The following is a 24,954-nucleotide window of genomic DNA, read 5'->3' on the forward strand; positions in this document are numbered from 1 at the left end:
CCCCAGGGCAGCAGGCAGCCAGGCCAAAGTGAACCAGCGGAACGCCCCATGTTGGTTCGAGGTGGTAGTGGTATGAAGTTGTGTGCCGGGGTGGAGTGGGGAGTGGTGTGACGATGAGAGAGGGTTTCCGCTCGAACTCTTTGTTCTCTGTCCCAAGGCCACCGGTTGAGGTGGGGGGGGTAAGGGTTGGGGGAGGGGGAGGGGGAGACTGAGGGGAGAGGTGAAAAGTTCACGGCTCCTAGACGGGGGAGGGGAAGGGGGGTGTACAATGAAGGGGAGGTAGGAATGTACATTAACCCCGCTGACTTACTCTGTCACAATTTACGACCGTCTCCCTCGGTGCTCAAAAAACAGGAGGGAATATGACAACATATTTTGTCAGTGAGTGTGCGTGTGTGTCTCTTATTGTGTGTGTGTGTGCTTGTTAGTGTTTGCGTGTTCCCCTGTCTCTCACGCTCTCAGTTACCCTTTCTGGGTGTTAGTAAATGGCTGTCAATATACTGTGGCTGCTGTGGTGTGGAGCGTCTAATATTAGCTGGTTGTGTGTGTGTGTGTGCTTGTGCGGGCTGATGGATGAGAGTGGCTCAAGGTGACAGTGATAAGGGGTGGTTAGAGAAAGAAAAATACAGGGATTCTCTCTCTGCAATACAAAGATGATTTGAGCACAAGACCAATTGTGGACTCCTGCAGCTGCATGTGATGTGATGATGAGCACACAGAGCATGTGATGTCTGTCTGTGACACAGTGAAGGATTGGCTTAGCATGGAAACACATAGGAATGGTTATCTCTAAGGGTGGACACAGCTAGGCTCTAACCAATGAATCGCAGATATATCTGCAAGAGAATGTGAGATAAAGTGAGTATATGATGAGAAAAAAAAGTATTCACCTGTCACCGCATGTCTAGGCTAGACACTATCGTGTTATACGATGCTATAACTGTTTCCATTATTAGCTTTTTCTTATGGATATGATATTATTACATTTAATGGAAAATAAGAGAAGTAACAAGGTACAAGGCGTGAGAGAGAGAGGGAGTGTGGACGTTGATTCTGCTGTCATTGATTTGTGCCCTCTGCATGTCGTCCCTCAGCAGTCCCTGTCGCTGCATTTCTCTCTTTCCTCTCTCCGTCTCTCTCTTTTCATCTCCTGTTTAAATTAAAACATTTACCGGTCCTAAGCTCATGTTGATAAGATATTTAGACAGGCACATCACATAAAATAGTTTATATCTTTCTTTGCCTCTCTCTCTCTCTCTCACTCTCTCTCTTTCTCTGAGTCTGCATGAACTCATTCACTCCGTTCCCTCGCCTGCTCTTGCTCACTCCCTCCCTCTCTCCCTATTCTCTCTCTCTTGCTCCCTCCCTCTCTCCCTTGCTCCCTCCCGCTCTCCCTATTCTCTCTCTAGTTCCCTCCCTCCCTTCATGAAACACACTCTGTATTACCCAGTTGCACAGAGAGGGATCGAGAGACAGGAACAGCGCTAAGAGGGAATGGAAGAGGAGAGATTGCCGGACATGCTGACCAGAAACGGATTCAGATTTTTTTATTTGGACAGAAAAGGAGCATGAAAACGGGACATTGTAAGGCGAGAAGCGATTGTCGTTCTCTGTCCCTCTCTCATTCCCTTCCTTCGTCCCTCTTCCGCGCTCTCTCCTTCCTTCTCTCTTTCTCTGTCTGTGTGTCTCTCCTCCCTCTCTGTTAGCGGGCCTCTGGGTCTAACTGATTTCAGCTGTGGGAGGAAATTAATGGATTATATTTATTTCTCTGTCCAGCCCTGTCCTGTGGCTGCTGTCGGATGCTGTCTCTAAAAGGGAGGAGTAGGGCAGGGAGGGAAGACAGGTATGGAGGGCATGGAGAGCAGGTAGTCAGGACGGACAGGCAAGGAGCACAGACAGGCAGGCACAGGAGTGGGCAGGCAGACAGGGAGGGAAGGCAAGGCACAGAGTTTACTTTCTTCTGCCCTGGAGACTAGCTCAGTAGACTGCCATTCTGAGACAGCTAGAGGGAGAGAAGGAGGGAAAGAGAAAGAAATGAAATGAGAAAGAAAACGAGACGAGACGAGAGAAAGGGAGACGGAAGAAGAGGGAGAGAAAGAGAAAGAAAGAGATACAGAGAGAAAGAGAAAGCCAGATAGGCAGACAGATAAAAAGAGAGGGAGAGAGAGAGAAAAGAGAACATGGGTTAATGTGCTCCAGCAGAGCAGAGTGAACCGCGGAGAGGAGCGTGGGTAGAGGGTAGAGGGACTAGCCTTCTAGCAACAGGCGTTGGTTGACGCATTCTTTCCTATTATTCCATTATGTCTTTGCTTTATTTACATTCATGTTCACCGTCTGTCTGTCTGTCACTTGGATCAGATGACACGGCAGGCTTCCGCTTGTTTTCTCTCTGGGCCACTGGACACATGAGGCAGTGGTTCACATGTGCAAGATTAGGACACACCGGGAGAAGGGGAGAGAAAGGGTAATGGGTTTACGGTGCAAATGTGTGTGTGTGTGTGTGCTTCTACTGTATGTGTGTGCGCTCCTGTGTGTAAATGCATGTTTGGTAAGTATTTAGTATGTGCACCTTGTTACTCTGGCAGATGTCAGGTATGCTGGCCTCATGGCATCATGGCCCTGTCTCTTTCTTTCTTTCTTTCTCGCTCCTCTCGCTTCTCTCTCTTTCTTGACAGTCAGCACTTAGTCCCACAGGCCTATTGATCTCCTGCTCAATTTGTTCCTCTCGATGCTTGTTCCTGTTTTTCCACGCTGGCATGTGCCTCCTCTCTGATTCTCATTCTTGTCTCTCTCATCACATAAGCTCTTTTTAGAATGATCCCTCTTTTTTCTCTCACATTTTCATTGTCACTCTCTGACTCTGCCTGTTGCTTCCTCTACTTCTTCATCCTTTCTCCCTTTTTCTCGCTCTCTCTCTCACTCGTTCTCTCGCTCATTCTGTCTCCTTTTCTCTCTGTCTCTATCTCTGAAATTATCTCTCTCTCTCTCTCTCTCTCTCTCTCTCTCGCCCTCTCTCTCTTTCTCCACATGGTGGAGTCTTGCATGTCTGAGCAGCAGACGTCCAGACAGCAGTCTGACTGGAGCAGTCTCACACGCTACGATAGCCCGCAGGATCACCCCGCTGCTGCAACAATGTCCACTGACTAAGATATCTCTCTCTTTTTTGTTTCTCTTTCCTCTTCCCTTCTCTCTCCTTTGACTTTCTCACTTCCCTGTCTTTCTCCTCCTTTTACCCCTCTCTGTCTCTTGCTCTCTTTCTGTCTCTCGCTCAGACACAGATCAGACTGCGGCAGCCTCAGCAACCATGACTAGAAGGGTGAGTTTGAGTTCCCTCTCTTCCTTTCTCCCATCTCCCTCCGACTCTTCCTGACAGACAGCCCTTATCCGAGATGCTGCCTTTACTGTACTAGGTCTACCATAAGTTCTGTGTAATGTCACTATAGCGAATAGTCATGTTCCCGGCGGATGCTGCCTGACTATATATCTGAGGTCTTCTATGTGTGAAAGGTAAAATATGGGGCACAAAGCTCTCATATGAAGGAAAGTTATTTACTGTTCTTAATGGAGATTGGCTTTCATGGCCGCTGAATCCTGGCGATCCGTTTTAGGTGTGATGGCGCTAGCAGTCTGCCGCAGCCTTTCTGGTCTGGCTCCCATTGTGTGGTGCTTTTGTGTGTGTGGTGTGGTGTGTGTGTGTGTGTGTTGTGTGTGTGTGTGTGTGTGTGTGTGTGTGGTGTGTTTGTGTGTGTGTTGTGTGTGTGTGGGTGTGTGTGTGTGTGGTGTGTGTGTGTGTGTGTGTGTGTGTGTGTGTGTGTGCCCACTCACGCATGTGCTGTATGTGTGTGGCATTGTTGAATTTTTCAATTTGTGGAGCTCCCTTAATTGCTGATGGCTGTGATGGAGATCAAAGATTGGCGTTGTAACATTATGGCTGTCATAGCCTGGAGCTGAAGCTTTCTTTTGGACACTGCGTTACAGATTGATGTGTGTGTCTGGGCATGCGACTGGTCACCGCAGTCGTGTGACTGTGTGCTCGATCTCGTGTGTGCGCGTATGTCTGTATGTGTGGGGACACACTTGCGTGTGTGCCTGTACTCTTTGAATGTGTGCATTTGTGGATTTGTGTATATTTCTATGTGCTACATTTTGTATTTTGTGCGAGCGTTTGTGCGTGTATGTATTGCAATGTGTGACAGCTATATGGGGCATGGGGCCGTGTGTTGTGTGTGTGCCCTGACTGAAGGTTGTACTTGTTGTGTGCCACAACCCTGACACAGTGAGACAGTGATAGTCTTCTGTACTCCAGCACAAAGCTAGGGGGACAGCTAGAGGGACATTGTCTGTGTGTTTCAGTTAAAGCAACGTGCTGATGTCCTATCTTTCCTCCTCCTTGCTTGGATAGACGAGCCTTACCGAATCTGTACCTCTCTCAATCCCTGAGACCCTAACTTGTGACTTTTTCCTGTGATGTGCACGGGTTGGGTTCTCGGGAGCTGTGAGGGTGGCTCACAACATCTCCGGAAAATGTCATTTTCTGAAAATAAATGAGTTTTTGGCTGGCGGTGGAGAATAGACACCATGCAGTGGACAGAAAGAGAGAGATCCTTTTTTCCCTCACAGGCAGGAGGAGAGAAATGCTCGCCTCATCTGAGAAATAAAGGAGAGGCAGAGAATGAGGGAATTGTTAGACATAGTTAATATATCGAGGTAATGTTCAGTCTGTAGGAGAGATAGAGGGAGGAGAGGAGTAGGGAGGAGAGGAAGAGAGAAGGAAGCGCAGGGTTGGGAAGTAGCTTACTGTAGCACATTGGAATGTAGGCCTGAGGGACATGTGACTGACCAGGATGGAGGGATAGAGGGATGGAGGGATGGCTGGAAAGAGAGAAGGAAGGAGCAGCGGGATGGGGCTGTGCTATGGGTGGGTGACAGACATGCTAACATGCTTACACATTTTCACAAAAAACCAGGGAAGAGACTTACACCACAGCGCAACGATTTCTGCTTGTCCGCTTGTCCGCTTGTCCTAGCCATCCTCCCCCTCTCCCACACTTTCTCTCATCCCCCTCATCAATTTATCAATACTATGGGCCTGTGGCCTCAGTTTGAGAGCAACACAAAGTACTGGTGAGAGCGTGTCCTGACTGCTCGGTACACCTGTGTTTGACCTCATGGAAACCTTCGTCAGCCAACCTCGGAGCTCAAATTCACCCAACTACACGTGTGTGTGTGTGTGTGTGTGTGTGTGTGTGTTGTGTGTGTGTGTGTGTGTGTGTGTGTGTGTGTGTGTGTGTGTGTGTGTGTGTGTGTGTGTGTGTGTGTGTGTGTGTGTGTGTGTGTGTGTGTGTGTGTGTTGTGTGTGTGTGGTGTGTGTGTGTTGTGTGATTTTCTCTGCTGGGTGGCCTTGGCTATAAACTGTGATATATAGGGCTCAGTCTGGGCAGATATTTATGCTGTAAGTGTATCCTCTAGAGTATGCCGTGTGAGTGAGTAAGTGAAAATTAGAGCTGTGATTTTCTTTAGTGTTCTTCATGGTGTGATTGTATCACATTGTGTAGACTGGATGCTGAACTTGATAAAAACAGCGATGGAGTGTGTTCTTTTGAAGGTGGAACTGTCCCTTAAATTGGATCCTTTTCCATGTATTATATTTAACATAAATCGTAAAAAAATCCACAGTAAGTTCTGTCCTACTGTAAGGTGGTTCCATACCAACCACCATGCCAACCACCTTTGGTTTTAAATAACATCCTGTTATTGTGTGTCCTCAAGTACTCTGCATGTTACTGGGTGTGTAAGATGGCGTGTTTGTGTCAGTAAACCATAGACAGAAATAGTGTGCGTCGGGAGAAAGCATGATATTGTTGTTGTGTTACTTGGTAAGGAGCTGTGTGTCTGTGTGTGTGTGTAGTAGGATGTGGTAGAGTAGTGACTGATGAACGTATCGTGGGATGCCAAATCTTCCCAAATTGAAGCTAAAATACTTAATTTCTTCACAATTTGAAACCTCTAAAAAGGAATTTGGAGTACAGCAAAAACAAGCAAAATTGACTCCAGCCATTATCACCTTGTTGCCGTAGCTTCATTCAGGTCAGTCAATAGGGGACTTAACATTCTACAAACTCATCATACAAGAATTAGCTGCTACGCACTAACTCAGCACCGGGATTAAAACTCTAGTTTATTTGAATGTCAAAGCAAACTACTACAGTCATCTTTAACTCGCACTATTCCCTACGGCTGCGTCGATGCGCTTCTGCTCTCAGGCGTCTTCATGGTCCTAAAGTCAGTCCGCTGATACCACTAAACTGCATTTGCCTTTGAATCGTGATTGGAATGAATGTAGTCATCTATTTTAAATTGTTGATATTGAGCTAAGCTATACCCAATTGATGCCCCTGCCCCCCTCCCCCCCCTCCGGGCCCTAGTCCTAGTCTCTGACAGATATTTGCAGCATTTCTAAAATGGCTGCCCATCCATAAAAAGCCATGCTACCGATCAACCAGTGTCTACGAGCACTGCGCCACCCCGCACCCCCCCCCCACCCCTAAATGACTAAAATATATTATATTAATACTATGACATCAAATATCGGTAACAGTCAAGGCAAATTAAATGTATGAACTGTTTAAACCTCTGGATGGAAACGTGACCTATTCTCAATGTAACAGTCTCAATAAAGAACATTCCCCCTTTTCCACTTGTCGTTTTATGAGAAAAAGCCTCAACTTCGACAAACCTGCATGTCTCGAACATTGACTGCCTCTCACTCCCGGGTTTGTCGAAGCATTTGTCTATTTTTGTCTCTGTGTGTGTGTGTCCTCATGTGTCCTAGTTTCTTCACGCTCCCCATGTGGTCTGGTATGTGTGGCACGATCTCAGTATAGTGCCTGGTCCTCTCCTGGTCCTTTCTCTGGGTGGTAGTGTGGTGCTGGATGGCTTGTTGGTGGAGCATGGCACTTGCAATGCAATGATTGTAGGTTCGATTCCCGGGGTCACTTATATGTAAAAATGTAGTCGCTTTGGCTCCTCTGTGTGACTGTGAATCTAGCTCTATCTCGCTCGTCTGCAACACAACAGCATGCCATTTCATGTAGACGCACAGTTGAACAAGTCTTCCAACACAGACAAATGCATCTAGGACTGATTGGCTCTCACAGTCGGATATTAAGATAAATACAAAGCTCCGTTTCAGTCCATTTCGCTTGATAGTTAGCTAGCTACAGCTACACCACCACCACTGAGTGAGTGAGTGAGAAGACACGTCTGTCAAGCCACCTTCTTCTCCCCCTCCCCCTTATCACTGCAGTAATGTTGCAGCTCTGATCTCTCTCTGTCTGGCTGGCAGCTCAGCCAGCTCAATTGTTCTGCCAGTGCCGCCTTCCCCTCCTTGTCTGTGTGCCAAAGGGCACCCTACCACAGCCAGTGCCTTATGGGCCAAAATAAGTGCCCTATATAGGGAATATGGTGGCATTCGGGACACAGCCCTGTCTTCTGGGAGCTGACGCTGCTTTACCCGCCCTGCCAGCCTGCCTGCCTGCCCTGGCCCAATCGAAGGTAACGGCGCTGGACAGACACAGGGCTCCCTCCCGTCCCGCTGACTGTGGTGCTCAAAGCTTGACACTCAGGTGCCCCGTGCAGGACAAGACAGGTTAACCTATTCTGGCTCCGAATCGGCAGTATTGGAATTGGCGACGGCATGCCTCAGTTGGTGCCATTACCCCTTCCCTACACGTGGTGCTGGGCACTGCCTCTCAGGCTCCCTGTCTTCCCCTGCCCTCAGTATTAGAGTCGGCGACACAATTCCGCATCCGCTGCCATTATTACCCACAATGCCGCTCCCTGTCCCTGTCCTCAGTCCTCTGCCCCTGCCAACCACCCTGCCGAACTCCCTACCGACCTGCCCTCTGCCCACCATTTCCAATTAGAAATTTCAGACGTGATTTTCCCTTACAAAAAATGTATCAACCCCTACAAATTTGTATACATTTTTATCCACATTAACCCCTCACACTCTAAGGTGCACCATCATCATACACTCCCCTCGCAGAATGCCAGAGAGATGTGACTGAGGAGCGCAGCTCGACGGTACTATTTACCGCTGCCAACCCTGGCAACTGGTAGTACCCGTTGAAGATGTATAATATACTACAGTCTGTCCCTGATTGTCTGCCGGTTTCTATTCTGTGAGAATGTGCGTTGTGCTGTGAGTCAAAATGTTGTGTGTGTCATTGGGTTATGCGAGTCTTAGTGTGTAGGTGTGTGTGTGTGTGTGTGTGTGTGTGGTGTGTGTGTGTGTGTGTGTGTGTGTGTGTGTGTGTGTGTGTGTGTGTGGTGTGTGTGTGTGTGTGTGTGTGTGTTGTGTGTGTGTGTGGTGTGTGTTGTGTGTGTGGTGTGTGTGTGTGTGTGTGTGTGTGTGGGGTGGAGGGGTGTGAGGCGGGCGTCACAGCAGCAAGGGTAGACTGATGACTCTCCTTGGCAGGCTCTCTACTGTTTCACCATATGTTCAGGACTGGCACCCATTGTACAATACATCTATTTCACTATAGTGCATCACACGCATAGCAACACACTCCACATAACATACTTCCATACACAAAAACTGTCTCTAAATATGCCCCAAATAGACACGCATGACGTCAAACATAGTTTATGTTTGTACATGCTTATACTCAAATGATATGCATGATTGGTCATATTTAAATGTGCGGTACAGTGTGTTGCTTTGTATATGTATTTTACTGATAAACTAGTTGTATTCTACACAAAGCAAGGTGAAAAGCAAAAACAGGTTTTCAGAAATGATTGAAAATGTATTCACAATTAAAATCTTAGACATAACATTTACATAAGTATTCAGACCCTTTACTCTGTACTTTATTGAAGCACCTTTGGCAGCGATTACAGCCTCAAGTCTTCTTGGATATGACGCTATAAGCTTGGCACACCTGTATTTGGGGAGTTTCTCCCATTCTTCTCTGCAGTTCCTCTCATCATGTCCAATCAATTGAATTTACCACAGGTGGACTCCACTCAAGTTGTAGAAACATCTCAAGGGTGATCAATGGAAACAGGATGCACCTGAGCTAAATGTTCTGTCTCATAGCAAAGGGCCTGTTTTTGCTTTTGTCATTATGGGGTATCTTTCCTAATGTATTTTAAGTCAGCCTCATTCATGTACTCTATGACCTGTATACAATTTAGATCATGTGGTATGTAGCCTTACAGAATGTTTGTTATATGCTTTGTGTTGGTGACTGTCATGTGTTGAACATATATAATAAAATGTTTTAAAGAAAGAAGCACTAATGCACTCATTCTGTTCACAGTATACACACATACCAATGTGAGTTTTTAAATGTTTATTTTATTTAACCTTTATTTAACTAGGCAAGTCAGTTAATTAAGAACAAATTCTTATTTTTCAAAGACGACCTATAAAAAGGCAAAAGGCCTCCTGCGGGGACGGTGGCTGGGATTTAAAATATATATATATATATATATATAAGACAAAACACACATCACGAAAAGAGAGACAACACTACATAGAGAGAGACCTAAGACAACAAAATAGCATGGTAGCAACACAAAATGGAAGCCACACAACATGGTAGCAGCAGAAAACATGGTACAAACATTATTGGGCACAACGGGCAAGATGGTAGAGACAGCAATACATCATGCGAAGCAGCCACAACTGTCAGTAAGCGTGTCCATGACTGAGTCTTGAATGAAGAGATGGAGATAAAACTGTCCAGCTTGAGTGTTTTTTGCAGCTCGTTCCAATCGCTAGCAGCAGCGAACTGAAAAGAGGAGCGACCCAGGGATGTGTGTGGCGACCTTTAAAACCTCTTAACGATCTGACCCTTTTTTTCAATTTTCGCCTTAAATGACATACCCAAATCTAACTGCCTGTAGGTCAGGCCCTGAAACAAGGATATGCATATTCTTCATACCATTTGAAAGGAAACACTTTGAAGTCTGTGGAAATGTGAAAGGAATGTGGGAGAATATAACACATTAGATCTGGTAAAGGACAAAACAAGGAAAAAACCAACAGCTTTTTTGTATTTTTTTGTACCTTCATCTTTGAGATGCAAGAGAAAGGCCATAATGTATTATTCCAGCCCAGGTGTAATTTAGGTTTTTGGCCACGAGATGGCAGCAGTGTATGTGCAAAGTTTTAGACTGATCCAACGAGCCATTGTATTTCTGTTCAAAATTATGTATCAAGACTGCCCAAATGTGCCTAATTTGTTTATTAATAACTTGTCATGTTCAAAACTGTGCACTCTCAAAGAATAGCATGGTATTCTTTCATTGTAATAGCTACTGTAAATTGGACAGTGCCGTTAGATTAACAAGAATTTAAGCTTTCTGCCAATGTCAGATATGTCTATGTCCTGGGAAATGTTCTTGTTACTGACAACTTCATGCTAATCGCATTAGCCTATGTCAGCTCAACCGTCCCGCAGGGGACCCATCGAAATGTGACTGGCAGAATGGGTGTTGTATGTGGAGGATGAGGGCTGTAGGTATCTCAGATAAGGGGGGTGAGGCCTAAGAGGGTTTCATAAATAAGCATTACGACGAGTATACAGAGATGACCAGTGTACAGAGGAGTATAGAGTGCAGTGATGTGTCCTATAATGAGCATTACATCTAGCCGCTCAAGAGCACCCTTACCTGCCGATCTACAAATTATTTCTCCTTAATCTACCATGGGTAGGATGGTCATCTGAATCAGGGTTAGTTTGCATAAAACCAGCAAACAAATTGTTTGGGGACAGACTTGGTGGAGAAAACCGGGCACTGAAGGTGTTCCTTAGTAAAGATTGCCTCTCCACCACCTTTGAAGATCGGTCTTGCCGAAAAACAACCAGAAACAACCAGAAAGGTTAAACATCAGTGTCCATGTCTCAGTAATGACCAATACATCTGGATTGGAGCTGTGAACCCACACTTTCAATTGATACATTTTAGGTAATAAGCTTCTAGTGTTAACATGCAGAAAACCCAGGCTTTTACGAGAGCAGAAATCAGCGAAGCAGATATCAGAGCACAAGTCAGAATTGGGGATAGCAACTGTAGATGGGACAGGTGATGCACATTTAAATGTGCATCAGATGGCAACAAAATCACATTGTACAGCAATTTCATCAGGTAACATTAATACAAAGCCGGCTAGAGGTGGTTGGAATAGGATGGGAGGCCAAGAGTCCGTGTAACCAACAGAGTCCCGAGTGTGGGAACAAACATAGTCTGTCCCACGGTTGGGTAAACAAGAAAGTTCATAGTCAACATAGCACGCAGGAGTCATGAGGCAAATAGCATAAAGCACAAGAAAAAAATATAACGACTTGGGGCTAGCCATTGTAAGTTCTGAGTCACTCGCACCAACAGTGCGTGTGCAGGAGGCGAGCGAAAGCTCGGGAGAGAGGGGGGAGTCTGCCGGGGGTACCTGTACCAGACAGGGGAGACAGGCCATGGCAGACGGTGAACATATCGCCAAGTGGATTCCAAGCAGCAGTGCAGCAGGCAACGGGAGTAGGTGTCACACCCACTTGGGAGAGGCTTTTTTCGGTAGTGCAGATTGCTTTTAGAAAATCCCAGATAGCTAGCTAACATAGCTAGCAAGTCTCTGTCCCCCATTTTTTTCCACGTGGAAAAGATTGTTAGCTAGCGATGTCTCTTCATTTTAGGCTCATGGTCCTTTACGACGTCCAAACAAAGTTGTCCTGTGGCTGTTGTATTTTGGAGATTGCGAGGAGGATATCTTCTGATAGCAACAAAATTGTTTCTTATTGAGGTAATTTACAATTGAAGTGTCCTGGCTGCATATCAGTTCAAAATAGAGATGAATCCAGGGGGTACTGTATTGTAAGGACCTCTGCACAGATGGAGGGGGCTTCAAAGTCCTTTGGGTGGGGGAGGCTGTGAAACTCTCCTGCCATTGTGGGGCTCAAGGGCTTTGGCACCTCTCACTTCACACCTCAGTGCTAATTGAAGTTGCAGCTGTTCTGTCCGAGCAAGCTTGGTAGCCTCAATGTAACATTCAGTCCTTATGAAGTAAAATATTTAATTGTAATTTATTTTCCTTCCTGGCTTTAAAAGTGGCTACAAACTAAACATTACTCACTCAGTTCAAGGTTGGATGGTGTTTTCAGGTTTCTTGTGCTTCTTTTGTTGGTCGTTGGTTTGCCAGTGCATTTGCTGTGTAGACCTTGGAAATAAGAATTGTTGGTATCTGGAATCCTTCCAGGTAATTTTGTCCAAAATCAGGTTGTAGGTTTGGAGTGAAGGTTATGTTGTGGAGGGTAGTATCCTGTATATGTCCTTACTGAAAAATCCAAGTTTACCTAACTCTAAATTAATGTAATATGTGCTGAGTAAGTCTATGTCTATGACACTCTGTATTTTGTCAATGTACAGTCTATACGGTAAGTATTCAGATCCCTTCACTTGTTCCACATTTTGTTACGTTACAGCCTTATTCTAAGATGGATAAAAAGCCATCCTTCAATCTACACAAAATACCCCATAATGACAAAGCAAAAACAGGTTTTTATAAATTTTTGCAAATCTATTAAAAATAAGTATTTAGACCGTTTACTCAGTACTTTGTTGAGGCACTATTGGCAGTGATTACAGCCTCTAGACTTCTTGGGTATGACGCTACAAGGTTGACACACCTGTATTTGGCGAGTTTCTCCCATTCTTCTCTACAGATCCTCTCAAGCTCTGTCAGGTTGAATGGGGAGTGTCACTGCTCAGCTATTTTCAGGTCTCTCCCGGGATGATAGGTCGGGTTCAAATCTGGGCTCTGGCTGGGCCACTTAAGAATATTGTCCCGAAGCCACTCCATCTGTTGGAAGGTCAACCTTCGCCCCAGTCTGAGATCCTGAACGCTCTGGAGCAGGTATTTTATTTGGGGGGGGGGGGGGGTATTCCCCAATTTCATGATTACAATCTTGTCTCGGGGGGGTACTCCCCAATTTCATGATTACAATCTTGTCTCATCGCTGCAACTCCCCAACGGGCTCGGGAGAGGCGAAGGTCGAGTCATGCGTCCTCCGAAACATGACCCGCCAAGCCACGCTTGTTAACACCCGCTCGCTTAGCCCGGAAGCCAGCTGCACCAATGTGTCAGAGGAAACACTGTTCAACTGACTACTGAAGTCAGCCTGCAGGCACCCGTCCACCACATCATCATGGGGTATTGTGTTTAGATTAATGAGGAAAAATCTGTTTTTAATCAATGTTAGAATAAGGCTGTAACATAACATGTGTAAAAAGTCAAGGGGTCTGAATACTTTCCGAATGCACTGAATGTACTGAGTTAGTATGTACTGAGTTACTATGCGCTAAGTAGGGTGTATGTATATGATGTCCTTTATTTAGAAAAAACATGATCAAATATTTCATTCTGTGTCACAGTTCAAAATGAAACTGGGTTTGAATTGGAGTAAGCTTGTTAGTGGGTGGTTGTCTGTCAATATTAAGTAAAGTCATCCTTCAATTGCTGAGTACAGCAGGTTTCACTTTATGACGGCTTCCCAAATATAACCTTATTACCTATGGGCCCACTAACATAGGGAAAGAGATGCCATTTGGGATGCAATCAGTAAGTGATAGAGAAACAGAAACTGTAAATGAAACCACTATGAACATGAATCACTGTATAAAATGTGTCCCAATTGGCACCCTATTCTCTATTTAGTGCACTACTTTTGACCAGGCCCCATTGGGCTCCAATCCAAAGTAGTGCACTTTATATGACTGTGTCCACTGTGTCTCTCGCTGCAGTAAGTCTCTAGAGGCCCTATCTATTTGTGTCTGCACTGTACTGTATACTGTGTCTATCTTCTTTTTTTTAAACTGAACTTGAACTAGACTTTTTGAGCTGTTTTTAACAATTGACAATTGTCTCCTTTAATGAATTTCTTATTTTAGTTGTTTGTTACTTGATCGTCTTAAATCTGACGTTTTGGTTGATGCACATTAATGATTGTTTGGTGCTTTGTGTTTTACAAGCACAGCCATTTTGACAGCGCTTTTCTTTTCAGGTCACTGGAGTCTATCTATGCCCCAGTACCACCAGCTGTGAGACAATCAGACAGCTGTTTGATCAGATATCACTCATCAGTGTCTCAATCACAGGCTTGTTTGATCACATCCATGCAGACAGTTTTATGTGTTCCAGACAGAAGCAGTGGATGACAGAGCCAGAAGAAGGAGAACCGCACTTGTCACTCCCTTTAGGTCTAGAGAAACACTTTCATAGGGAGATTCTCAATTGTATACTCCTCGTGTCTTCTCTCCTCAAAACCCATTGGAGAAGAAGGTCAGAGGGGAGGGCAACAAGCTCTTACCATCTCGTTCATCCACGTTTCTCTAAACGTCAAATTTCGAAGTAGCTCCAAACATCAAATTTCAAAACTACTGCTCTGTATCGTTCAATTTCTCAAAATTCGTCAAATTTTCGAAGTTAAGGGTTACGTTTAGGTACTCATTCCGATTGATTACGGTAAGGGTTAAGGTTAAAACAAAAAATTGTGTCCACCACTGGGATTGAACACACAACCTTCTGATCCAGAGTCATGTGATTGACATAACCTCCATCCCCGTCCACAACATCCACGCCTACTTGATGGTAATAGTGCTGCCCCTAGTGGCTAGTTTTGAAGGCATTTCCCTACGTCCTCAGGACATGGATTGACATCCAATTTCGATGTTAATCTAGAACAATCTCCCTGGGAAGGGATCTCTGGCTTTCTCATCCAATGGGTGTTGAAAAGGAGACAAAGAGAGAGGACGTGATGTGTATGTAATTGATATCCTCCCAAAATCTAGAAATACCTACACACACACAAACACTTCTCTGTCTTCCCTAAAAGCAGTCTCTCTCTCCCTCTCTTTCCCTCCCCCTCTCTCCCCATCCTTACATAACGTTTGGCCTACATACTGAATCTAAAGGCAACTGATAGTGTTTTACCTCTATTCCTCTTTTAGCTAAATCTATCCAATCCCTCCCTGTATGGACTTACCTTTGCGCCTTTAATATCAAGCAAACCTTCTGAATTTGAGAACAAAATTATTATTATTGTTAACGAAAATAATGATATTGAAAGCAAACCATGTGTAGAGAGCAAAATAAATAACATCGCAGGAAAATAATTTTGAAAGGCAAGAACAAATGAATAATTTTCTATGATAACGCGATTGCAATGAAACCCTTCCCTTTTTGCCTGACATTTTTTAAATCTTTGGTTACCCAGCCCTGCCCTTTGCTTTCACTGGCTTTTTTTGCATTGCAAAGTTTTAGCTGATTCCTTCTGTGTAGGCGGAGTTTATAGGGAGGCGTAGACGATGCATCTCTATTGGTCAACTGGTTTTGGAATCACAGTTCATCCTAATTGTTATATCCCAGCTAGCAGCTTAAAATGATGGCCAGTACAACTATGTTAGATAAAAAGCTAGCTATCTGGCAATGTTAGGAAGCAACAGTGTTTCTGCTAACTAGCCAGCCTATGTATAAAAAAGCTTGGTTGTTATTTATTTATTTAACTTTTCAATTTAGGATAACATTGGCTTAGTGCCAACTGGCTAGCTAGCTAGCCCACTAGGGCTGACTAGCCTAGCCAGCTAGGAAGACATCAAGAAACCCCTTTAGGCAATTGTCTTTTGTGTCATGTATTTTCACATTTAGAAGATGCATTGAAACAATTAGCTAGCTACAGTAGCTAACTTGAACGGCTATATACAGTGCATTCAGAAAGTATTCAGACCCCTCAACGTTTTCCACATTTTGTTACTTTACAGCCATATTCTAAAATAGATTTTTTTTTACCCCCAATACCCTTTAATGACAAAGAAAAAACATGTTTTTAGAAATGTTTAAGAAATAAGAAAACCTTCTTTACATAAGTATTCAGACCCTTTGCTATTAGACCACAAAATTGTGTTCAGGTGCATCCTGTTTCCATTGATCCTCCAACTTGATTGGAGTCCACCTGTGGCAATTTCAAATGATTGGACATGATTTGGAAAGGCACACACCTGTATATATAAGATCCCACAGTTGACATTGCATGTCAGAGCAAAAACCAAGCCATGATGTTGAATGAATTGTCCTTAGAGCTCCAAGACAGGATTGTGTTGAGACAAAGATCTTGGGAAGGGTACAAAAAGATGTCTGCAGCATTGAAGGTCCCCAAGAACACAGTGGCCTCCATCATTCTTAAATGGAAGAAGTTTGGAAACACCAAGACTCTTCCAAGAGCTGGCTGCCTGGCCAAACTGAGCAATCGGGGGATAAGAGCCTTGGTCAGGGAGGTGACCAAGAACCCAATGGTCACTCTGACAGAGCTCCAGAGTTCCTCTGTGGAGATGGGAGAACCTTCCAGAGGGACAACCATCTCTCCAGCACTCCACCAATCAGGCCTTTATGGTAGTGGCCAGACGGAAGCCACTCCTCAGTAAAAGGCACATGACAGCCCTCTTGGAGTTTGCCAAAAGGCAACTAAAGGACTCTCAGATCAAACAAGATTCTCTGGTCTGATGAAACCAAGATTGAACTCTTTGGCCTGAATGCCAAGCATCACGTCTGGAGGAAACCTGTGTAGATTGATGAGGATATATATACAGTTGAAGTCAGAAGTTTACATACACTTAGTCATTAAATCTTGTTTTTTTACCACTCCACAAATGTCTTGCTAACAAACTATAGTTTTGGCAAGTCGGTTAGGACATCTACTTTGTGCATGACACAAGTAATTTTTCCCAAAATTGTTTACAGACAGATTATTAAACTTATAATTCACTTTATCACAATTCCAGTGGGTCAGAAGTTTACATACACTAAGTTGACTGTGCCTTTAACAAATTGTAGACCACCACAAGTCTGGTTCATCCTTAGGAGCAATTTCCAAACGCCTGAAGGTACCACGTTCACCTGTACAAACAATAGAACGCAACTATAAACACCACGGGACCTCGAAGCCGTCATACTGCTCATGAAGGAGACGCATTCTGTCTCCTAGAGATGAACGTACTTTGGTGTGAAAAGTGCAAATCAATCCCAGAACAACAGCAAAGGACCTTGTGAAGATGCTGGAGGAAACCGGTACCAAAGTATCTATCCACAGTAAAATCAGTTGACATAAATTATTCTCTCTACTGGTTGAGAGAATGCCAAGAATGTGCAAAGCTGTCAAGAAGGCAAAGGGTGGCTACTTTGAAGAACCTAAAATATATTTTGATTTGTTTAAAACTTTTGGTTACTACATGATTCCATATGTGTTATTTCATAGTGTTGATGTCTTCACTATTATTCTACAATGTAGAAAATTGTAAAAATAAAGAAACCCTGGAATGAGTAGGTGTGTCCAAACATTTGATTGGTACTAGATAGATAGATATAGAGATATATCTATATCCTTTCCAAATTCTCTAAAACAACTTGGAGTCAGCTTATGGTTGAGAAAGATCAATTATCTGGCAACAGCTCTGGTCTTTTATTATCCCCAGCACAAGGTGCACCTAGGTAATGATTGTGGTGTTTAATCAGCTTCTTGATATGCCACACCTGTCAGGTGGATGAATTATCTTGGCAAATTAGAAATGTTCACTAACAGGGATGTAAACAAATTTGTGCACAAAACTTTAGAGAAATGAGCTTTTTGCTCTAATGGAACATTTCTGGGATCTTTTATTTCAGCTCATGAAACATGGGACCAACACTTTACATGTTGTGTTTATATTTTTGTTTACTGTACATTGGTTAACCCAAACTTGCTTTCTAAAGTTGTCAAGGAAATACATGTATTTCCTATTACCAAGTAATTACAGTTTCTATGCCTTTAGTTTTCCGTGTGTGCCAATTTATCGATGAATTCTGACAAGCTATCCAAGGATTGTTCCATGAGGTTGTGTCTCTAGGAAGTGATATTGGTTCTTGTAAAATTTTCATTTTCTTCCATATAGTTATAGTGTTCTTGACTATGAAGTTGATAATGTTCTTAGCTTTTTCATTTGAAAATAGACATTTAAACAGATTCTGGGGATGAGCATGCGTATCTTTACGCATCTTTATCTATTTAGCGCATTTTAAAGAAAACAAATACAAAAACTTGGTCAGCAATGCCATTCTAAAGAGGTTTTTTCTACCTGTAAGATCTATGGGAAGATTATTCCATTTCAATTAAATTTGCTTTCATATTGTTGAGTAATGGAATAAAGTTATCTTCATGTATTGTCTGTCACTTACAGTGCCTTGCAAAAGTATTCATCCCCTTGGCGTTTTTCCTATTTTGTTGCATTACAACCTGTAATTTGAATGTATTTTTATTTGGATTTCATGTAAAGGGCATACACAAAATAGTCCAAATTGGTGAAGTGAAATTAAAATAACTTGTTTCAAAAAATTCAAAACGGAAAAGTGGTGCGTGCATATGTATTCACCCCCTTTGCTATGACGCCCCTAAATAAGATCTGGTGCAACCAATTACCTTCAGAAGTCACATTAGTTAGATTGCACACAGGTGGACTTTATTTAAGTGTCACATGATCTGTCACATGATCTCAGTATATATACACCTGCTCTAAAAGGGCCCAGAGTCTGCAACACCACTAAGCAAGGGGCACCCCAAAGCAAGTGGCACCATGAAGACCAAGGAGCTCTCCAAACAGGTCAGGGACAAAGTTGTGGAGATGTACAGATCAGGGTTGGGTTATAAATAATATCAAAAACTTTGAACATCCCATGGAGCACCATTAAATCCATTATTAAAAAATGGAAAGAATATGGCACCACAACAAACCTACCAAAACTCACGGACCAGGCAAGGAGGGCATTAATCAGAGAGGCAACAAAGAGACCAAAGATAACCCTGAAGGAGCTGCAAAGCTCCACAGCGGAGAATTTTGTATCTGTCCATAGGACCACTAGAAGCCTACACTCCACAGAGCTGGGCTTTACGGAAGAGTGGCCATAAAAAAAGCCATTGGTTAAAGAAAAAAATGAGCAAAAACATTTGGTTGCCAAAAGGCATGTGGGACACTCCCCAAACATATGGAAGAATGAGACAAAAATGTAGCTTTTCGGCCATCAAGGAAAATTCTATGTCTGTCACCAACCCAACACATCTCATCACCCTGAGAACGCCATCCCCACAGTGAAGCATGGTGGTGTCAGCATCATGCTGTGGGGATGTTTTTCATTGGTAGGGACTGGAAAGCTGGTCAGAATTGAAGGAATGATGGATGGTGCTAAATACAGGGAAATTCTTGAGGGAAACTTGTTTCAGTCTTCCAGCGATTTGAGACTGGGACGGAGGTTCACCTTTCAGCAGGACAATGACCCTAAGCATACTGCTAAAGCAACACTCGAGTGGTTTAAGGAGAAACATTTAAATGTCTTGTAATGGTCTAGTCAAAGCCCAGACCTCAGTGCAATTGTGAATCTGTGGTATTACTTAAAGATTGCTGTATACCAGTGGAACCCATCCAACTTGAAGGAGTTAGAGCAGTTTTGCCTTGAAGAATGGGCAAAAATCCCCGTGGCTAGATGTGCCAAGCTTAAAGAGACATACCCCAAGAGACTTGCAATTGTAATTGCTGCAAAAGGTGGCTCTATAAAGTATTGACTTTGGGGGGGTGAATAGTTATGCACGCTCAAGTTAAATGCTTTTTTGTATTATTTATTTTTTGTTTTACAAGAAAAAATATTTTGCATCTTCAAAGTGGTAGGCATGTTTGTAAATCAAATGATACAAACCCCCCAAAAATGCATTTAAATTCCAGGTTGTAAGGCAACAAAATAGGAAAATGCCAAGGGGGTGAATACTTTTGCAAGCCACTGTATTACACATCCTAAGTATTAAATATTATTTTGTGGTCCACTTAAAGGATTGCTGTAGATTGTGAGTTATTCTTATATATATATATTTTTTTTTATTAAAAAGGGGGCATTAAGTTTTCAATATTGGTCAGGTATATCAGGAGATTATCTGCAAATAAGTTTAGTTCATATTCATGTTTACAATACTGATACCTGTTACGTTTGGGTCTTGTCTAGGGCTGTAGCCGGTGATTGTCAAGTAAATAACTGCCGGTCTCATGGTAATTGACCGTTAATTAACATTAACACATATAGCATCTCCTGTCTTCCACGCATAGCCTACAAGCCACTGATGCAGACCTTTGGAACATCCACATTTTAAAAAGTCTAATAAATCCATGTAATATAGCCTACACTATCACAATGAATCCATTATTTATTTTAGACGGGTCTAAAGAAACATGATTTGAAGAAAATGTAGTCTATTTCAGAATAACAGAATATTATATCCTTCCTGTTTGGCGGGGCCCCAGGGGTATCATCGGATGGGCCACAGTGTCTCCTGACCCCTCCTGTCTCAGCCTCCAGTATTTTTGCTGCTGTAGTTTATGTGTTGGGGGGCTAGGGTCAGTTTGTTATATCTGGAGTACTTCTCCTGTCTTATCCGGTGTCCTGTGTGAATTTAAGTATGCTTTCTCTAATTCTCTCCTTCTCTCTTTCTTTCTCTCTCTCGGAGGACCTGAGCCCAAGGACCATGCCTCAGGACTACCTGGCATGATGACTCCTTGCTGTCCCCAGTCCACCTGGCCGTGCTTCTGCTCCAGTTTCAACTGTTCTGCCTGCGGCTATGGAACCCTGACCTGTTCACCGGATGTGCTACTGTCCCAGACCTGCTGTTTTCAACTCTCTAGAGACCGCAGGAGCGGTAGAGATACTCTTAATGATCGGCTATGAAAAGCCAACTGACATTTACTCCTGAGGTGCTGACTTGCTGCACCCTCGACAACTACTGTGATTATTATTATTTGACCCTGCTGGTCATTTATGAACATGAACATCTTGGCCATGTTCTGTTATAATCTCCACCCGGCACAGCCAGAAGAGGACTGGCCACCCCTCATAGCCTGGTTCCTCTCTAGGTTTCTTCCTAGGTTTTGGCCTTTCTAGGGAGTTTTTCCTAGCCACCGTGCTTCTACACCTGCATTGCTTGCTGTTTGGGGGTTTAGTCTGGGTTTCTGTACAGCACTTTGAGATATCAGCTGATGTAAGAAGGGCTATATAAATAAATTTGATTTGATATTATATTCTGAGTTGTCCTCATGTTAGGCCCTGATCTGGCTATGTCATATGGCTGTGAGCTACACTAGTTCATTTAGCAGACAAGATTTGCTTAGAATTCCGTGGCATTATTTGAAATTATTTTATAGAATGAAGAATACAATTGAACATAGCTGAATAAAATAGAAAGGATATTTTCTCCAAACGATTTGAGGGAGTGCACATATGCAGCTATTCTATTTTGAGCAGTTAACAAAAAAAAACACTTCCTGTGTATGTATGCCAGTTAGGCTAAAATTGTCACCCATCAGACTATTCTTGATTTAATCTTGTCTTTCAATATCCTAAATAATATATGTGTGAAATAATTTTTGATTTAGAATGGACCATTATCATGCACCTGTCGGAATCTTGGCTGGAGGAGAAAAAAATATTTTCACTTAAATAGCGAATGGAGGACGCTTTTCCCGTGGTTCATTTTCATGCCAGCCAGGGAGGCTATACTCCTGTTGTAAAGAAAATAAATGTGATTCATATTAGGAAAGTTGATAAATAAATATAGTAGCCCTAGCCGATGGAAAGCTGATGGGATCCTTCTCTTTTTATTAAGAGGACATCACTCTGTTTTCTCAAGCAATTGCATAGTCTATGGAAATGTTCCGCAACATGAGCTCATGGGCTCTCATGAAGTGTTTGATATAATTTTTCAATTACATTTGCATTGATGTCAGAGTGATTAGAGGGACAATAGAGTGCTGAGTACCAGGCAGTTAGCAAGTTTTCTAGGCTACTAATGACCATCAGCAGCATCAGAGCTTGGAGAATCCTAATTACTGTGACTAAACAGTCACGTGGAATTTGACTGCCATTATGACTCATGACTGCCGGTGTGGCAGTAATATGGTCACCGTAACAGCCCTAGTCCTGTCTAATTCTCAGTGAGAATTTTTTAACAGTATTTCAAATCTATTCTTGGGTGATCTCTGTTTTTAATTATTATTTTTTGTCTGCTGATAGTTGCTTCAGAGTTATGTCTAAGAAGGTTATAGGATCTGTCCCACTTACTGTTTAATTCTGATTTATAGACATATTCATGGAAATGTTTAAAATTGTAATTAATCACATTGTTGTTTCTAATTACCACTTTTGTATCTTCATCTTTTAAAATTATAACTGGTTTCGTATGTATTCGTTTTGTGAGAGATGCAAGGTATTTACCAGGTTTATTTGACATTTAGAAGTATGGTTTATTTGAGATGAACTTTAGTTGTTGGCTCTCCTCAGAAGTAAAAGATCGTATTCCTGCCTGAATTCAGTAATTGTAAAGATTGTTTATGGGCTTTTTCCAAAATAATAATTTATTTTTCTTTAATTTAATTTCTAAATCAGATTTAACTTTGGCAGAGTATGAGATTATCATTCCCCTAATGTACACTTTAAAGGCATCCAAAATGACATTGGTGGTCTGCTTTTCTCTGTCCTCTATGTATATATTTGTAATGGTAAAAAAAATAAAAAACTTTTACGAAGATGCGTCCTGTTCATTCTCCAAATTATATCGCTAAATGTATTTTCTATTAGTGTCATCAAGCATGATCCGATATCACTATATCATGAATTTTTAATCCTGTAAATTATTGAGTGCATTTTATATAATAATAGTTCCTGTCTAGATTTGATCTAATACAGCTTGAATTCTATTTAAAAATGGTCAGTAAAATGGTCAGATTGAGCTGTTCTCTATGCTAGCCAGTTAGCTTGGGTGCTTGACTACTGTTGTTAGGACAGAACGCTCGGATCAACCCTTAAAGAGATGGGTGGGGCTAAAGCTTAAGGGGGTATGAACGATTCTGAATGGGTGTAGACAAAGAAGAGCTCTCCAGTAGGTGTACCAAAACATTCAACGGTCATTTTCTCAAAAGTGACGTTCAAATCAGAATTACTTTCCCATTGTTCCTCAAATTCAGTGTGTGATACACCATTTACTAGCTCTGAGGCCCTATAGCTTTTTAGGGCTTTTTGGCTCTGGCTTCTCTCCTAATGTACCCCCCAAAAAGTATGTGTACATTGTACATACTTTGCAGAAAGACTGCCCATCAAATTCTGTGGTTGGTTTATATAACCTTATACATTAAAGTATAGTGGCTGGTTGAGATCTACTTGGGGTGAGTGGGTCCTCAGAGAGACTGAGATGGGATGAGTGAATGCCCTCCCAGCACCCCATCCCAATCCCCCAGATATAGCCCCTCTCCATTCTCACCAATAACCCCCATTAAATCTTAATTGTAATGACAAACAAGGAATAATAATGATTTGAAATCCTTTCCTAATCTGTCTAGATCTGGTATTAATTTAACCAAGGGATTCACAAGTGATAGAAAAATACAATTACATTGTGCTATAATTAAGTCCTTCTCACAAATCAAATCCATCCCTCTCCACCACCCTCTCCCTGTTCTCCACCCTTTATCCCACCCAAGACATTGACTTATATAATACCTTATAACAGCCTAACTACATATTTAAAATTTGTGCATGTCAAGTGTTCCCCCCTGCCCACTTAGCTAAGTGTTTAAATGTTAGGCTACATATAATTAAATAGAAGAAAAGAGAGAGATAATGAGAGCGAGAGACTGCTACTTCCTTAATGTTTGGGCTGTATAATACCTGCCAATGACTACATTAAGGAATTGTCAGTCTCTCTCTCCCTCTCTGTTTTCTTCTATTGAATACAAAATACAACCTTCTGTTTACCATAGAACAACGCCTGGACTAGTGCTCCCACACCGCCATAGTCCAGGCGAGCGCCCTCCCAAACATGGGTTATAAGATACGCTATCTTCGAGCGACCCGAAGGAAACGAAGAGGGCTGCAGCTCGAAGATGAGGGCGCACTGGGAGAGAAACGCCCGGCATGTTTCAGGATAGCGCTCCGGAGGTGGTAAGTGGGGTTCTCGGAGAGCCGCTGTAGGAAGAAGAGAAGCCCGCTAGTATCTGGGTTACCGAGAGTCTGGGTGGGTACCATTGTAGCTTGCTGCCTATTAGATAACCTGCAGAATTGCTCTAGTAAGGTGTGGAAGGTTTGGTCATGGCGTTCCACTACGGTGTGTAATCCTTCCACAAGGTTCAGTCGCAACTCCTCGTGTCTTCTAATGGAGGATCCTTGTGAGGAGACAGTGTTGCAGAGCTGGTCCCAGTCCACTGGGTCATGGCCAGTTCATACTATCATGACTCAGGATATGACCCAGGTGCAGACACAGGAGGTGGATAGTACAGTTCTCATAATATTTATTATAGAAGGGGACAGGCCAGGGCAGGTCGAGGGCAGGCAGAGGTTAGTAATCCAGGGCAGAGTCAATGAGGTACAGAACAGCAGGCAGGCTCAGGGTCAGGGCAGGCATAATGGTCCGAAATCCAAGGCAGCTATAAACAGGTACAGAACGTCAGAACCGGGAAGACTAGAAAACAGCAACTAGAATCACTCAAACACACTGGTAAGACTTGACGGGACAAGACAAACTGGCAACAGACAAACGGAAAACACTGGTATAAACACACAGGGGATAATGGGGACAAATGGGAGACACCTGGTGGAGGGTGGAGACAAGCACAAGACAGGTGAAACAGATCAGGGCGTGACAGGTAGGGGGGCCGGCTGTTGCCCACTGGTCAGCCAAATGCTAAAAATAGATTATGACACCATGGTCGCTGGCCATGACCATTTATTTTTTTCGACCAGTCCACCCCAATGAAAGATGGTCCGGCCCTTCAGACGGCCAATCCACTCATGTGTGTGTTTGTGTGCGCACGCCATGGCAGTAGTCATCAGAGAGCTTTGAC

At 43.1% G+C, this 24,954-nt stretch overlaps 1 long non-coding RNA gene across 1 annotated transcript in view; it reads left to right on the forward strand.

Annotated features, from left to right (window-relative positions):
• Positions 1-22,644, forward strand: part of LOC111950028 (uncharacterized) — a 159,330-nt gene extending 136,686 nt beyond the window's left edge. Inside the window, exon 4 of the long non-coding RNA XR_011474001.1 lies at positions 20,574-22,644. This is a non-coding gene — a long non-coding RNA (uncharacterized lncRNA). The remainder of the gene's footprint in view (positions 1-20,573) is intronic.
• The last annotated feature ends 2,310 nt before the right edge of the window (positions 22,645-24,954 follow it).

This window comes from Salvelinus sp. IW2-2015, linkage group LG23 (genome assembly GCF_002910315.2).
Source record: "Salvelinus sp. IW2-2015 linkage group LG23, ASM291031v2, whole genome shotgun sequence".
In the NCBI taxonomy this organism is placed as follows: domain Eukaryota; kingdom Metazoa; phylum Chordata; class Actinopteri; order Salmoniformes; family Salmonidae; genus Salvelinus; species Salvelinus sp. IW2-2015.